The 16,342-nt window shown below is 35.5% G+C and overlaps 1 protein-coding gene across 3 annotated transcripts in view; it reads left to right on the forward strand.

Annotated features, from left to right (window-relative positions):
- The first annotated feature begins 1,750 nt into the window (after positions 1–1,750).
- EPYC (epiphycan) overlaps positions 1,751–16,342 on the forward strand; it is a 52,785-nt gene continuing 38,193 nt past the window's right edge. For 2 of the 3 annotated variants that reach the window (XM_046646616.1, XM_046646618.1), the window contains exon 1: positions 1,751–1,885. The gene's annotated coding sequence lies outside the window, so the exon portion shown is untranslated. Of the gene's footprint in view, positions 1,886–14,032; positions 14,107–16,342 lie in introns of those variants that run through there. The other variant, XM_046646617.1, reaches the window with a different exon arrangement.

Consider the following 16,342-nt stretch of genomic DNA (forward strand, 5'->3'; position numbering starts at 1 on the left):
GTGGGTATACCAATAGTCCATTCCTTTTCATTGCTATATAGTATTACATTCTTTTTTATCTTTTTTGATAAACTTTGCCTTTGTTTTTTATTTGTTTGTGAAGTTTGCTAGCATTTAATGGAATTATTGATATTCACAGTTTTGGGTCTATCATTTTACCATGCACTTTCTGTTTGTGCTCTCTGTTGTTTGATGCTCTATTCCATTTTTTCTCTTTTTTTTGGATTAGTTGAGTGTGTTTTAGAATTCTATCTTAACTTATATATTTACCTTTAGTTATATATCATTTTGTTATATTTTTAGAGATTACTCTAGGGATTAAAATATGCATTCTGGAATTTTCTTAGTCGAATTAGATTTTGTATTGTTGCTGGTTCCATTTCAATAACCCATGTTTGAGTAAAATGATTTTTTCTAGCCTAATTTTTTGAGTGAGGTTTTCCTGAAGGATGGGCCAATGTTATATTCCAGGCTGGAGAAAAATATTTTTGTGCCCTAGCTTGGTGTGTGTGAGAAGTTTATTAGCTTTTACTTATCCAAAAATATTAAAGTTAGCAACTGGCAGGCAGCTCACAATGACGTGAATGTGAAGGGCCTCACATCTCTCCTTGGACTAACCTGAAGTATAGGATGTCTGTGTGATTTCTCATTCATCCTTCTCCATCTTTTCCTTTAAACAGAGCCAGGCCTAAGGAAGCTCCTGCATCAGTCCAGGCACCCTGTTACCATTTCTGCAAATAAGAAACTATTGCTTTTGAATCTTAGAATTGCCCCATCCACTTAAGAATAAGCAGTGTTTATGGCTTTCTAAATTGAATTCTGCAACCAAGAGGATCCTTTGTCTATATCCCCACTGGTCTTCCTTGTTTAGACAATCCTCTCTCCTATTGAATAATTCAGAGTTGCTTGCTGATACGTCTGAGGTTTTATTTATCTATTTTATAATGGACTTTATGTTTATATTTCTTTCCCTCTTTGTTGCTTCTGGATGTTTGCCAAGAAAAAGAGGAAGATTATACTCAGCCACACTAAATACAAAATTCACCCTCTCAGTAACTTTCATTCCTCTTAACTTGTTTTATTTTCTTGATAACATGTATCGGTATTTAAAATTTATTTATTTTTATTTGTCTGTCACCCCTACTTGAAAGTAAACTCAACAAAAGCAGCACTTTTGACTGCCTTGATTATTTCTACATCCACAGTGCAAGGAGCAGCTCCTGAAACTATAATTAATAAATATTTGTGGAAATAATAGGAGTTCAGGAAATATCTGTTTAAAACCTATATTTTCACCTACATATAGCTAATTTTTCCTAAAAACATAATGCACTTCCGATTGGTTGTATGAGCTATAGATTTAAGCAGTTTATATAGGCAGTTTTAAAGTTTATTTTCAATATCATACACACATAACAACAATGAAAACTCACATGATTTCTGTAATTGCTGTGAATTCAGAGAAATCATGAGACAGCAGAAGGCTAACCTTTTAAAGGAATCAAGTTGCGTTTGGTTTAATAAAAATATTAAGTAATGGAATGGGTTTATACAGGTATGATGAAACTCATTAAAGTGGTCTGGGAATAATGGAAGTTTGCAAAATACTGCATTGATTCGTATATTTAAACAAGACATTACTAGGCCATACCAGCCTGGGACTGGAAATCAAGTGATCTTTTCTTAATCATTGGAATTGCGATGACTTCAGTCTCCTACCTGCCCTGACAGCCTTTGCTCATGACTTCTCTCTCCAGAGATCCCTGAGGAGCCCAGTCTCTGCAGTTGTTTACCTACTGCCCCAGCCAGGAGGATAGGAACTCACATGGGCTCTTAAGGCAGCTTCGCATTGTCAACCAAAAGGTGTGCTTGAAGAAAATGGCAGGTATTGTGTTTGTTTTAATTGGGTTTGGTTTCTTTTTAAAGGGAATAGTAGGCTTGAGAAAGGTCCCCAGACATGAGCTGGGTTTTGAATATGTTTCTAATTTTTTTCCCCTGCTTTCCCTTCAGGTATGGATTTTTTCTCATGATGAGACTTGCTCTCAGATATCTCTGCTAGGACATGCTCTTGAAGCTTCTCCCACACTTTATTCCACACCCCCTCCCTCTCCCCGCCAGGATAAATTGTTTATCTGAATAGTCACATTTCAGGATATACTGATTATCTAAAAGGCTTACCAAAGAGCTCTGCCTTAAGGTGTTGAGAAGACCAGTTAATAATAAAGATATACTTAATGTCTTACTTCTTGATGTTCCCTGTATGTGGAGCTCCCTTAGAAAACCTCCAGGAAGGGGAATAGTGGTCAAGGTAGAATGTCAGCATTGCTTGGATATCCAGCTAAACAATCTAGAAAGCAACATTAATTCTAATAAAACTCATGGCGAGTTATTGAATAAGAAGAATAACTATCATAGTAAACAAAATTACTATTTATTGAATGCTTCCTGTGTGTTGGAAATTGTGCTGTACACTTTTACGTGCATTACATCATTTAAATACACAATTCTTATGTTAACCCTGTGAGGGTATTATTTTTCCTGGTTTATAGGACAATAATCTGAGGTAAAGAGAGATTAAACGAGTCTTTCAAGGTTACATAGCTATGAACGTTGAACTCAGGGGTCATCTAACTTCAAAGCTGAGGTTCTTCACGCTGTGTTAGGAATGAAATGCTTTGAAACCTTTAAATGAATATCAGTTATAAGGGTGTCTGACAGTTAATTTTATGTGTCAACTTAGGCCATGGTGCCCAGTTGTTTGGTCAAACACTAGACTAGACATTGCTGTGAAGATATCTGTAGATGTGATTAACATCTACAATCATTGACTTTAAGTGAAAGAACTTACCCTTGATAATGTGGTTGGGGCTCATCCAATCAGTTGAAGGCCTTTAGAGGGGAAAATGAGGTTTCCAGGAGAAGAAGAAATTCAGCCTCAAGGCTGGAATATAGAAATCCAGCTTGAGTTTCTAGCTTACTGTCCTGCCTTACAAATTTCATACTCAAAGCCACAACATCGACTACTGCCTGAATTTCCTACTTGCTAGCCTGCCCTAGGAATTTCAGACCTGCCAGCCCCCACAACTGTGTGAACCAGTTCCTGAAAATAATTGGCATAGGACACATATATATATTCTATTGGTTTTGTTTCTATGGAGAACACAGACTAATATAGGGGGCATTCACACCTACCCTAACTTACATCTTATGCATAGCTAGCATTTAAGACAAGGTGTAGATCAAAAACCTGTTTGGAATAGGTTGCTATAACAGAACCCGTAAACGATATCTTCTTATGTGACATGCTGATTCATGCTGGCCATTGCAAACTAAAGAAAATTCTTCACATGTACTTTCGGAAATCCTAGGCTCTGCTATGCCATGAAACTACACAGGCCTTTAAGATTTTAGGCAACTTCAAGGATATCACCTTAGATTTCAAAGGGTAAATAAACCTCCGGGGCCCGCTCCCACTACCTCAAGACTCCACACACATGCTCCCAAATTCTTCTTGATTGAGGTAGATTCAGTTGTCGTCAATGAAACCTCATTTGAATACGCCATGAGAGGGATTTAAGTATTGTACATTTTACTTTCCTAGATGACCTTTAAATTCCCTGTCCTTCTAGAGATTCTGAGGATCTATGAGGAATCTTTGTAATGATTTGTTGGGGTTTGAAGAACTCCCTTCTTCTTTTCTTCTTCTCAAGTTCTGAGCTAATTAAGGTTGGCTGTAAAATACAGGACACTCAGTTCATTTCCATTTCAGGTGAACAAAGAGTGAATATTTTTAGGATAAATGTCCTGAATATTGCATGAGATATACTATATCTTAAAAAATTGTCTATTTATTTGAAATTCAAATTTCACTGTGTTTGCTGTATTTCTATTTCCTGAATCTGGCAACACTTACTAGTAATTGACAGGTATAATTACAGAGCAAATCAAACAGGAGATAAAATATCACATTTGCTATTGATACACTGACCAATAATATTGATAAGATAATAATTGCCAAGTTTTGACTTTAATTTTGATAATAATATTATAATAAATTATAATTATAAAAACTGATTTAAAGCGCTTTGACTTTTCCAGGTAGCATAGTTCAGTAGACATTTTACCCAGAGCTGGTGGGGGTTGATGACAGATAACAATTCCCTAATTTAAGAAATAATAATTTTGAAAAATGGTAAGTGTATAGAACATAAAAAAATGGTACCACCTGTAATTTTCACACACATAGATAAACATTATTAATATCTTGGTATATTTCCCTCTAGCCTTATATGTGTAGGTCTGCATGTGTGCACAGGTGTATGTATGTACGTTTACACAGATTGGAATATAGTTTTGCATAAGGAGAGTGAAGAATTGTATCATATTACCTGTGTTTCCTTCTGTTAACCTCTTCTGCTCTAAAGTTTATCATGTTTATTAATTTTTATTCTCTACTACCTATGAGTTACTGGCATATCAGGACTTAATAAAAAATCTTCTTGAATGAAGGAAGGACAGGCTCTTATGAAATGTTGAGTCAGAGAAAAGTTAGGAAAACTCAACAATAATCAGCATCTGAGTGGCTAGAACGCTGCTTCACACAACTGTGTTCGGTAAGTGGAACCAGCTCAAGGGCCAATGTAAGATGTACTGAATAATCACCAGTACCAAGTACTGTTTCCACCAATAGACACTCTGACTGTATGAAGAAACAATGATCCAAGCCGTCTTCCTGCGTTTTACTTGGATCTGATATATTTCTATACCAATTCAACTCAGTGAAACTGAATGGCCTGAAGGGCCACACAATATAAATTTTGAAACTATGTGTTTTTTATTCAACAAACATTGATTAGAGGCCTCCTTTGTTCCAGAGACAGAGCTGGACAGTGGGTATGCAAAGGTGGAAAAATAAAACATGATTTTTGCCACCATGGAATTCCAGTTTTGTGGAAATTAAATTTGATAATAAATAAAAAATATTCAAGAAGAAATATGGAAAACTAAAGCAGGATGCTATGAAGAATAATGATAAGAATTTTAGTGTAGGGGAGTCAGACAGGCCTCCCTGAGACGCACGTGATTACTGGTGGTGTTTTGAGAGAGAGAGAGTAAAGTATATATAAGACAAAAGGGGGGCTGGCCCCGTGGCTGAGTGGTTAAGTTCGCACGCTCCGCTGCAGGTGGCCCAGTGTTTCGTTGGTTCAAATCCTGGGCGTGGACATGGCACTGCTCGTCAAACCATGCTGAGGCAGCGTCCCACATGCCACAACTAGAAGGACCCCCAACAAAGAATATACAACTATGTACTGGGGGGCTTTGGGGAGAAAAAGGAAAAAATAAAATCTTAAAAAAAAAGAAAAAAAAGACAAAAGGGAACAAGAGAGGTGAAGAACCAGAAACGGGAAAGAATGTGGTATGCTGGAGGCAGTGAAGACTAATGTGACTGAATCTTTGGTGAGGAAGGAATATGGTGGGGTAAGATAATGTTGGAAAGGCACGAGGCTATATCAGAAACATATTTCAGCTACATTACTGATCTTTTATTTAAATCTATGCACAAGAAAGAGTCATTGCTTTTTTGTAGATATCAACAATGTTTCAGAAGATTTTTTAAAATAACAACAGTATGAAATAATGCACTACAGATCGTTTAAAGAAACTCAGACCAATGCATTAAGTAGAAATATAAATTCTATAGTCCTTTACATGGAAAACTTCCCCAGTTATAGTAAACAGATTGTCTATATTTTCTCTTGTAAAAGGGAAGCATTTCCAATTCTTTGAGGCATTTACTTGGCATTTTAAATCCTAATAAAAAGACTACATAGAATTAAATCTTTAGGTTTGGTATCCATGTTATGCAATATGCCATTTAGTCTCTTTTACAAATATTTCATCTATCATTAATAAACTTACTAAAATTTCATTTTAACTCCTTCTTTAGGTGTATTTATCTTCCTTTTTATAATCTAACTATCTTTCTGTTAATGATTTTGGCAATTATATATTAAAAACCTGAAGTCTTAAAAGTGATTATAACTATAGAAACTCATGAGACAAGGAGAGAAAAATTTAGTAGCAACTTATAAAAGCTCTATTGAATGCTATCTCTAGCTGTAAACTCCAGAGTAACATTAATGTGTGAGACGTAGAAAGAGTGGAAGTTGGATGATGTTTTGGGATTGGAATCAGGCTTGGAGCAAAAGGCCTATTCACCTACACCAGCTGTGAAGGCCAAGATGGAAAACATATCATCTTGTAAACAAGTACATGAATTAACTTATTCAATTCAGAACAAGTGATTTAACCAAGTTAGACAACATAAAGTAACTTCAGCCAAGGGAAGACTAGATATTAATTGTAACAGAGCCAACAAACATCAGCCAAGTTAGAAAACTTGGGAGCAAAGTGTTAAGACTGCTGGCATTTATATGCATGTGTAGACTTTAAAAGTTAGAACTTAGAAAATATTCTGTAATAAGAACACCATAAATGTACCGTGTAATACAGTTCCCTGCTTTGATAAAAGACTCTTTTGATTTCAAATGTTTTCCTCTAGCAAATATTTGCTAAAGGAGACCGAATTTCTTGAATACGTATATAATGTACACAGTGTGTGGGTATCCTTACAAATTAATGCAGGAACCATCCATAACTAGAAGTTGTAATCCTGGGAGTGGTAGTACCCATAATAATATCTACCTCATTTTAAAACATGGTCTATCTTTAATTCAGCATAATACTGTATATTTAGTCTACGTTCTTACTATATCAGGAGAATTCCATAAAGGCATATACCCCAAGTACAGTGCCTGGGATATTGTAGGTACAAAAAAGTAAGGCAAATTAGTGAGTAAATTAATACATTAATTTTTTTATTGATGTGAAATGAAAAGACTGAATATTTATTTTTTAGAACAGTTTTAGATTTACAGAAAAATTGAGCAGATGGTACAGAGATTCCCATGTTACCCTCTTCCATCCCGCCAACATTTGCTCTATTATTAATATGTTGCACTAATGTGGATTATTTGTTATACTAATGAACCGATAGTAACATATTATTATTAAAGTCCGTTAAAGTTTACATTAAAATTCACTATTTTGCTTTACAGTTCTATGGGTTTTGACAAATACATAATGTCATGTGTCTATCATTACAGTATCAAACAGAGTGTTTTCCTGACCCTAAAGATTTCCTGTCCTTCACCCATTCACCCCGAGTCACTCCCTCTAAACTCTTGGGAATCAATGATCTTTTTACTGTTTCTGTAATTTTGCCATTTCCAGAATGTCTTATGGTTGGAATCATACAGTTAGTAGACTTTTGAGATTGGCTTCTTTTACCTAGCAATACGTGTTTAATTTTCCTCCAAGTTTTTTATGGATTGAGAGCTCATTTTTAAAGATTTTTGAAAAATGCTCCATTGTATGGATATACCACTGTTTATCCATCACCTTTGAAGGATATCTTTATTGCTTGGAGATTTTGATGATTATGAATAAAACCGTTATAAACAGAGTATTCCCAACTCCTCCATCCTATCCCTTATCACACTGCTGTCATTCATTTTACTTGTCCATTTGCTATAATCACCTAAAACATTATTGCTATTACTATTTTGAACAAACCGTTATCTATTAAGTAAATTAAGAATAAGAGAAATAAAAGATTTTATTTTATTTTCATTTATTCCTTGTCTTATGCTCTTCTTTTCTTTATGTAGATCCAAGTTTCTGACTTATATCATTCTTCTCTCTAAAGAACTTCTTTTAACGTTTCCTAAGGTTATGTTTTTCTGAAAAAGTCTTTATTTCTCCTTCGCTTTTTAAAGATATATTCAATGAACCCGTAATTCTAGGATTTGGAGTTTTTTCCCCCCAACATTTTAAATATTTCACTCCATTCTCTTCTTGTTTGCATGGTTTCTGACTAGAAGTCTAAAGTAATTCTTATTCTTGTTCCTCTAAAGGTAAATTTCCTCCACCACTTAAGAATTATTATAAGATTTTCTCTTTGTCTTTGCTTTTCTGCAGTTTGCATATGATATACCTATGTATAGTTTTTTTTGTTGTTCTTATTCATCTTACTTGTTTTTCTCTAAGTTTCCTGGATCTGTCATGTGGTGTCTGTCAATAATTTTGGAAAATTCTGTTATTGTTACTTCAAATATTTCTTCCATTCCCTTTTGTTTTTCTTCTCCTTCCTGTGTTTTCATTATATATATGTTGCACCTTTTGTAATTCTTCCACATTTCTTGTCTATTCTGTTTCTTTAAAATTTTTTTTTCACTCTTTTCTTTATTTTTGGAAGTTTCTATTGACATCTCTTCAGGCTCATCAGTTCTTTCTTTGGCCACCTTTAGTAGACTGTTGAGTCCATCAAAAGCATTATCCATTTATATTACAGGGTTTCTTATTCCTAGAATTTCCTTTTGATGCTTTCTTGGAGTTTCTATCTCTTTGCTTATATTACCCATCTGTTCTCACAAGTTGTCCACTTTTTCCAATAGAGTCTTTAACATATTAATCATAATTGTTGTAAATACTCTATCTGATAACTCTAAATTCTATGTCGTATCTGAGTCATCTTCTGATACTTGCTCTGTCTCTTCAGACTGTGCTTTTCCTGTCTTTTAGCATGCCTTTTAATTTCTTGTTGAAAGCTGGGCATGACATATTGGGTAATAGTCACTTTAGGCTTTTAGTGTGAGATTTTATGTTAATCTGGCTAGAAATTGGGTTGTATTTAATGTTTGCCATAGCTATAGTGCCAGAGCTTCAGTTTTCTCTAGTTTCCTTGTTGGGCCTTTTTCTTTCCTTTGCCTCTGGGTTTCCCTAAGAACTCCTTCTTAAATAGAATCTGTGTGCTGAAGCTCTCTCAGTTGTAATCTGTTCTCTTTACATTTAAACCATGTTGATGTGGTGGTAAGGTGTTTGAGAGGGTAAGCATTCCATACTCTTTCAATTAAATCTCAGATTTTTAGTGGACCGTAGTCCCTGGGACTTGATTTTCAGAAACCTTCCTCAGCCCCTTTTCTTCCCTCTCTCTTTATCTGAGACAAAATGGCTAGCAGGGGCTGCAGTTGGCTGATTACCCTTCCTTCAGGTCAGCTAGGGCTCTGGGAAGAGTAACTTCTCATTGGGCAGGCCTTTGATAATTTTCCTTTGGGCATATTGCAAAATATTTACTAAAAACAGTAGAAGAGTGGCAGGATTAAGAAAATACACATAAAAGAGTAAAATAATAACATTGACTAGAGTGAAAAATGATGGTGATAGAAAAAAGCAAAATGAATTTCAATTCACTGTAATTATTATTTCAGAAAAATGATTACAATGGATTAAACAGAAATAAAAATTTAAAGGTATGAAGAGATTTATGCTGAAATTAACAACAGTAATCAATCTTCAGGTGAAAAAATGTACCTTCTTCTTCTGGAAAGATTGATATGGAACCATAAAGGCCAAAACATCATTTGGTGATGTTACCAAAGTTCAAGGTTTAGAAAACATATTATGAGCCACCAGAGAGGAAAAGTAAGTGACCTAAAGAGTGGAAAATAATTAAGCTGGCTTCAGTCTTTTCCACTGCAACTTTTAGTGCCAGAAGACAATGAAGCAATGTCTCAATGTTCTAAGAAAAATGTGACCTAAGAATATCCTACCAAAAAATTTATCCTTAGAGTAAAAAGTTCACAAACATTTTCAAACTTGCAAGAATTTCGGGAATATAGTACATATGAGATTTTTTGGGGAAACAATCTAGAAGCGATCAAGGCTAAAAAAGAGTTGTATCAAAATTGTACATTCAAAAATGAGGCAGATGTAGAACAAAAGAATAGATCATTGGTATTAATACCATTGTATCTATATCTGAGGTCAAAGTTCAGGAACACAGTATTGTATAATAGGACAAAGAGAATGATCTGGGTCCAGATCCTTACCTTATATTATAATTTCAGCTCTAACATATTTTAGGTGTTTAATCTTGGGAAAATTAATAATTGTAAATATTTCATAAGGTTGTTGTGAAGATTAAATGTGTTATAGTACGTAAAAAAAGTACAGGATACATTAGAACCCCTTGAAATATTTAAGCTAAAGTTACCTAATAAGCAGTATGTATTCAGATAATAAGAAAAATTGTTAATCACTGCAAAGTAAAAACATAACAAAGTTAGACAGTGAGGAGAAATATAAATGTAAATAAGTACATATAAATTTGAAACACTTTAAAATAATTTAGCTCAATGTTTTTCGTAATTATTAATTTTTAAATAGATAATTTTGAACTAATAATTTTTGTGATAAAATCTTTATCTTTCCCCAATTCCTTCACTTACAGTTCAGTGAATTTTTCTCATATTAAATATAAATAGAATTAAATATTTTAAATAAAATATATCATATCTTATATCACATTTTGTAATATTATTTATATCTCTATCTATATCTTCTGTTTTAATCTGTAGAGATGCAGAGATAATAAAATTTTAGGTGGTAAGCATTTGTATGATTATTTTCCTTTTTTCTCAAAACTTAATTATAGTCCTTGAATTTTTATAATGATGAATATGTATAACTTATGCCAAAATAATAAGCTTTGTAAAAAGATGCAACTTAAAAACTAGTAAAATGTAACAATTCACAGACCAAATTATGAAAAAATAAGCATTAACAGTGCCTAATTGTTATTTTAATTATTACTGATTAAGCATGAGTAATGTGAAAATGATATGGAAAACATGGTACATGAGAAGCTATACATGAAACAGAGATTTAATTATACCATCTTGTTTATCAAAGATTTTTTGATATCTTACACACAATTCACTTGGAAAACAGATAAGAATCAGAAGTTTAGCAAAAGAAGCTTCAGCTCAGCCGAAATAGGTTTCAGAAAGTCCCTGCACTAAAGTTCAAAGACTTTTGCTACTCATGAGCCATTCGCTCTTCTTTTACCATTCTCTGCTAGAAACCATTCTCTACTCCTTTTTCAGTCCACTGCAGCCTCAAGGGTAAATCATTTGGCCAAAGGCCTGAGTCAGTTCATTATCTTATTCAACAAATATTTATTGAATGCCTACTATGTGCTATGCACTAGAAACACAGCAACAAACAAAATGGATAAACCAAGTTTCTGTGCAGATAACATTCTGGTGGAGAAAATAAATAAAATAATAATTTATCCAACAACGTCAGGTAGTTATAAGTGTTCAGAAGTCAGTCCTCTTTAAATGGAGTGGTCAGAGAAGGAGTAACTGAAGAGGTAAAATTTGAGCAAAGCCTCAAATGAGGTGAGGATTTAGCCAAACAGACATTGAATTCTCAACTCCATTGTTTTTTAGTTTTTGGGTTTTTTTGAGTGTTGACCACGTGATTTGATCAGAGTCAACAGCACAAAGGGAAATATTTTCTTGGGTAACTTGAACAAAGAGTTCCCCTCTTCCTCTCTGGATTTTAATCTGAAAACATGTAAGATATGGAGCAGATGTAGCCAGCTCCTTGGTTTGGAAGCCAAGTGAGAAGGGCATCAACCAAAGGAAGTACTCTGGAAAGAGAGAAACTTGTGCTTTCCAGTTACCTGGTCAATGAATTTCCTTTTTCCTAAGTTATTTTGGTATTTACTTTTCTATACTTCTATACAGAAGGAGTCCTAAATGGTATGGAAACTCAGATTCTCATCAAAAGTCTGTACCATACATCTTTGTATGTGAAACAAAAAAAGTCTTAGTAGCTTGCTACAACAGGCCCATGGACAATGGCTTGAAAAATGTCACTAGATAGCTCAGCAGTTAGCTAGAACAGAAAAATATAAAAAATGTAATAAAAAAATAAAGGACTTAATTTAGCATGTTAACCAAGAACCAGTTATCATAAGTGCAAATAACCCTATATATCTTAGACTAGCCCAAGCAAATAATAATAATTTAGTAATTATTTATTACTTTGAATTATTACGCATTTGAGTCATGCAGTCAATCATTAATTGATTCATTCCTCCAAAAAACACTGAGCACAAATTGTGGGCCAAGGACTATATTAGACACTAAAGATACAACTGTGAATATAACCAGGAAAGTTTACGCATCATGGAGGTAATAGCCACCTGGGAGACACATATATAAGAACTGAAAAATATAACAGATTGTGGCAAGTTCTATGAAAAAACACGTGTGATGAGGCATTATAGTGTAATGGGAAGGAAGAGGGTCTCCTCTGATGGGGAGGGGGCCAGAGAAAGCTCCTTTGGGGTGATATTCATGCAGAAATGTAAACAATTTAAAAAGCAAGGCTTCATTTAAAATGAGGTTCAACAATAGCTAGTGCAACTCTTTGGGGAAACAATGACTTGGCGTGATCCAAGAACAGAAAGGTCCTCCATGTGACTGTAGAGAGTGACTGAGGGAGATCATTTGATCTGAGCTTGGAGAAGAAGGTAGGTTCTAGCTGGCGAGGAGTCTTTTGGGATACGGTTTAGGAGTTTTAATTTTATTTAAAGAGAAATATGAAGCTATGGCATTTTTTTAATGAAAAAAATGTATAGACTTTTATGTAGTATTTGCAGTTTAAATGATCCCTGGCTGGTGTTTGGAGAGTGAATGATAGAAGCACAAAAGAGGAAGCAAAGACACCTGAGAGCATGCCTGTTGGTCGTCCAGGTGAGAGGATGGTAGAAGGAGATCTATTTGAAGTAGACTTGACTTGATAGATTAATTGGGGGAGTGGGAATTAGAGAAATGGTAGAAGTCTACAATAATTTTAAGGTTTTGGGCTGGAGCCGACTAGAGAGGTGATCTCATTTAATAAAACTCAGAGTATAAGAGTAAAATTTAAGGTGGGTCCAAGGCTACTATTTTAGGAATATTGTGATTTTCCAATGAGATGTCCAAGTGAAGATGTCAAGTTCTAAGTATTCAATGGCATATAAGCATCTCCAGCTCAGAAAGAACAGTGAGGACTGGAGATGTGAAGCCGGAAGACAAGCAGAAGGCGGTGGCTGAGTGTTGTGGTTAAGAACTTGGGCTCTGCTGCCAGACTCCTTCAGCTTTGATTTTGGCTCTGCCTCTTACTAGCTGAAGTCATTTAACCTCCCTGGACTTTAACTTCCTCTCTCATAAGTGAGAATCATAAACAATGCCAGGTGCACAGTGAGCCTCAAAATGTTAGTTATTATTAAAATTATTCTTATTTTTGTTGTAATTATAGCATAGAAACAGATGAGTTTGCCCAAGGGGAAAGGATAAATAGAGAAAAGATGAATCATTAGACTAAAACCTGAGGCACTCTAAAATTTAGAGGCTGGGTGGAAAAAGAGGTGGCTGACAAAGACACTGAGAAGGCTTAGCCCATTGGGTAGGAGAAAAACCACATTGAAACCAAGTAGGCTGCTAGGACAGCAATTAAGACAAAGCCAGAAAATTACTCATCCAGCTCCCAAACTGCAGTGGAATGAAGAGTGAATAGGAACAGAGCAAGAAGAAACAGCCAATGCATACCATTTGTTTGAGAAATTTTGCTATAAAAGGAGACATAGAAATGGGACAGTAGTAGAATGAAAATGTGAAGTCTGAAGACTATTATTGTAAAGATGCATAATTTCAGAAGTCAAAATTGAAGGATTTGTAGAACGAATCACGTCTGCAGATACATATTTGGAGTGTGCAGTGTTTTAAAATAATTTGATTTTGAATTTCTTTAGACTTAGCATGTGTTCTCACAGACGCTACAGTAGCCATCGCTTTCTATTGACATTCATTCAGGTCACTAGTGTTGCATAGAAGGCCTGCCTGACTTCTGCCCGGGCATGTGTGTGTGTACTTGGAATTGACCTAGTAGAGAGGAGAGATATTGAGAGGGAGGAGGTAGTTAAAGAAACTCGGACCTTAAAAAGAGGAAAGGGGGGCTGTCCCGATGGCATAGTGGTTAAGTTCAAACACTTTGTTTCTGTGGCCCGGGGTTCGCAGGTTTGGATCCTGGGTGTGTACTGAGCACCACTTGCCAAGCCACGATGTGGCGGCATCCCACATAAAATAGAAGAAGACTGGCACAGATGTCAGCTCAGCGACAACCTTCCTCACAAAGACAAAACGAAAAGAGGTAAGGGAATAAGATCCTAGGCAACATTTGGAGAATTTACTTGTAACTTCTTGCTCTGTCACAGAAGGGAAAACAGAGAAGATGCATGTGAGTGCAGGTGGATATGATAGCAAAAGTTAATTGAATATTTCTCTGATGACTCTACCATCACTCTGATGACTTTCAGTGTGGAGAAAAGGAACATAGAAGATTTGAGGACAAAGGAAATACGATAAAGTAGTCATCTTAGAAAGCTAGAAAGAGAATCAACATCAGAAACACAGTAGATCTCCTGGCCAGGGTGGAAGCTTATCTTTAAGAATTTAAAGTGACACCAATCATCGTTGTGTGTGATTTTCACTAGTAATATACAGCTCAGATGTAGGAAAGGAGAGAGTTGAGAGTTGCGTTCAACCAAAGCTGAGGTTTTCCCAGGTGAGTATGACAGAAGAAAAAAGAAAAAAAAAGGAGCAGAAAGTGCTTGAAAGGGAGTCAATATGATAATGGTCCATTAAATCTAAAGGTAAGGAAAGATGTGAAGATAAGAGATTTAATGAATAGTGAAAAAGTGATGGAGCCAATAGAATGAAGTTCTCATAAGACAAAAATAATAATAATAATAGTAACAGTACTCCACTAGTAGGGTTATGTAATACTTAATAATGACAAACTAGAGGGTATGTCAATGACGGTGGGAATGTGTAACTTTACTATACAGGAGAAGACATAGTAACTACCAGGTCACCATGATAGACATCGAGGTTGGCATCACTGAGAATGATGACAGGGGTATGAGTAGAGGGTATGAGCGAGCCAGCAAAGAACGCCATCAACTATGAGAGGCTTAATTAGGAGATGAAGCAGTTGATGACAGGGAGGAGGTTGTAGATAAGTAAGCCAATTGTCTTGAGTTCCAGAATGGATGAAGTTTCTGAAAGAGTAGAGAGAAGAGATCATTTGGAAGAGAGAATGTAGAGCAAGAAAAATTCCTCAGTCTTTCAGTTATGTAAGCAAAGAAGAAACAGTAACCTCCACTTTAAAGGCATGGAGTGGAGACAGCCAGATTCTTTTAAGGTAAAGGAAGAAAAGGGAAATTTTCCAAAAGAAAGTGAGGACAAAGGAGAGATTGAAGATGGCAGATGAAGCTTGAAAGATTCTGGAGGAGGAGCTGGGATAGCGTTAGGGGGTACAGGTTTATGGTGATGCCGGAAGACCTAGAGTTTTGGAGTTGCACTGATGAGTAAGGTCTCTGAGGCAACAAGGGAATTCTTCATAGGAAGTTAGGTAATCATTTCAGACAATAGTTTTATTCCTTATAATTGTTGGAATGGGATATCTATACCCTCCTGCACCTCTTACTGATGTGGCCTTTTGGGGCTGGGGACAAGGGCAGGCAGCAGTGGAGTGTCCTCAGAGTGACTAGCCCTCTCTGCTCATCCCTGCTACAGAACAGAGAGAAGGCAATCGTTAAGATAAGACCATTCTCTTTCAAATTAATTCTATTTAAGCAAGCAGGATGGTAGTTAATTAATTTTGTAGCGTTGTAGCCAAAAGAATTTGTAAAATGTTTCAGGGCTTAAAGGAATAAGCCATAGAGCCTCAGTTACTAGATAGAGCAGCTAGTCGTGATAACTGATCCCCTGAGGGTGTCTCATAAGCAACAAGCTCAGACTCTATTAAGAAAATTATCATGAAACTAGAAGATATTTACCAAGGATAAGAAAGGCTGGAACTGGTAATTAATCCTTGCTCACTGCTCAATGGAGATTAGGTCCTCACGAGATTGTGACAAATTTGAGCTCCCACAGTGCAAGATAGACTTTGAAATGTTGGAGAGGGTCCAAATAAGACCAAGAGAAATTCCTTTAAAGATTGTCCATTTTCATATGGAAAGGTGAAAGGGTTATCTATTTGGAAGAAGACTCAAGAATGATAATTTCTGCTTTCAATTCTATATTACGACAAGTATTTGGTTATTAAATTGTCATTAAACAACTGAATGAGTAGGCAGTGTTCTGAAGCCTGAGGAAGACGTCACTCAAACACCAATAACCCAAAAAAGGATAGTGTGAAAATGTTATTCCTGGAAATAGAGTCTTACAGGTTCAGCCAGAGACTTCTAGAAAGCAAAGACCGGGTAGATCCCACTTCTCTGTCACCTGACAATGTGTGCAGAGTACCAGATTAAATAATACAGGAAGAGAAAGAAATATTAGCTATTTTCATGGATATTCGATTCATCTATTTTTATTCTAAA

Source organism: Equus quagga, chromosome 19 (assembly GCF_021613505.1).
Source record: "Equus quagga isolate Etosha38 chromosome 19, UCLA_HA_Equagga_1.0, whole genome shotgun sequence".
In the NCBI taxonomy this organism is placed as follows: Eukaryota; Metazoa; Chordata; class Mammalia; order Perissodactyla; family Equidae; genus Equus; species Equus quagga.